The sequence below is a fragment of the Cryptomeria japonica genome, chromosome 7, assembly GCF_030272615.1.
Source record: "Cryptomeria japonica chromosome 7, Sugi_1.0, whole genome shotgun sequence".
In the NCBI taxonomy this organism is placed as follows: domain Eukaryota; kingdom Viridiplantae; phylum Streptophyta; class Pinopsida; order Cupressales; family Cupressaceae; genus Cryptomeria; species Cryptomeria japonica.
Window position 1 is genome coordinate 30138021 of NC_081411.1, and position 1911 is coordinate 30139931.

The following is a 1911-nucleotide window of genomic DNA, read 5'->3' on the forward strand; positions in this document are numbered from 1 at the left end:
GAGTACTATACCAGCACCTGAGCCTAAGTTCGAGCAACTTCCATCAAATTCTAAAGTCCACAAGGTTTCTTCAGCACTTACCGTGTTCTCTTCACATGACTTCTCAGGTAAGATGATGTAATTCCCGAATTGACACTCCTCATATAATATCTGTGCTTTGGGATTGTTAGAAGGCACCACAGTATATTTGTTTTTCGGCTCAGGTTCTAACTTTATTTTCTTCTTCCCTACAGGAATATATGCTTCGGACCAGTCCATTTTAATTTCTCCACCTATATCCTTGCAGAAAGTTCTGCTAAGTAGCATCTCATAGCTAGCTGGAATATCAGCTACCAGAATAGTAAGCTTCACTCTCTTTTCAGGGCAAGCGTAAAGGACAGCTTGTACATCTTTCACTTGGCCAACCAGGGGTACCTGCTTCCCATCCATAGCGTAGCAACACCCAAAAGTTTTTGTGAGCTCCAACCCAAGGGCTTTTGCAACTGGTTGAGGCATAATATTATTTGATGCTCCGGAATCAATAATACAATTACTAAGCCTTTGACCGTTTAACAACAAAGATATATAAAATGGATTGGGCTTTTTCTCCTCCATTTCTTTTTGAACAGAATTAGCAGTAGCTTCAATGTTCTTTGAGCATCTCTCGGATACAAAAGTGGGTTCATCAGCAGCTCCTACATCCTCGGAAACATTATCTGTAACATGTGCACTAGTGACTGAACTTCCCTTCATGTATTGAACCAACTTGTCTAACTCCTTAGGATTAAGCTTTAAATATTCAGCTGGTGAAATGGATATGGAAGAAGTTTTACAAAATTCCACAATGTCAAAAGCTGAGGCACTAGTTTTCGTTTCCGCCCTGAACAAAATTTTGGGTTCCATAGTATCAACCTGAACATGCTCCTTACTTTTAGAATTTGATACATTGGGGGTGTTTCCAGGATAGAATTTTTGATTCCGTTGGCTTCTAGTCATGACTGTGCAGGCAGGTTCTTGAAGTGTTGTAAAAACATCACCTCCTCTCTCTGAATCAGATTCATATTCAAGGAAGTAACTACCAGACTCATCTTTCTCTACATCTTTTTTTTCAATCATCGCTTCTGCCATAAGAGCACTCTTTGCTAGCTGAATACAATTTAGCCAGTCAGGACATTCTCGTTCATCATGGTCCGAAGTCATGTGGAAAGAACACATTGTTTCTTTAGGGGCTTCTTCGATTTGTAGTCTCGACTGAGGAGCAGTTAATAGGGGAATTCTCTCAAAATTTTGAGACTGCTGCCGTCTTTGAATGTCTTGATAAGGGGAAGGATACTGATTATGTGTTTTATTCTGCTGCCTCTTCATCATTGCTATATCATTCATCAGTTTTTGTAAGACTGGGTCTGTGGGTGTAGTAGATGAAACGGTCCCGGGAGTATGTACCTCTCTTTTCCACTTACCGACATTAATGAATGCATCCTCCAGTTGAATAGCCAACCTCTGAGCAGCACCTAAATCAGCACAAGCATCTTTAATAAGATGAAAACTTATATCTGCTGGAACGGCATTAATAAAAAATGATTTCTGATTTTCTTCACTAGGTCTTGACGTTGTGGGAATTCTTTGAACCAATCTATTGAATTTGGCCACAAACTCCCTCATAGGTTCATGCATATCTTTCTTCATTTGACTGAGTTGGGAAAATAGAGAACATTCATTTTCAGGGGTTTTAAATCTATTTTCAAAGGCATTTTTCATATCATCCCAACTAGTAATAGAAAGATGGGGCAAATGATTGAACCAATCAGCAGCAGCATCAGTCAAGGTTCGCACAAACAATCTCACAGCAACCTCTTGCGTAGGGACGCTTATAATAGCACAGACAGAATGAAAAGCGCTTAAGTGGTCATCTGTTGAGACTTTGCCATCTCC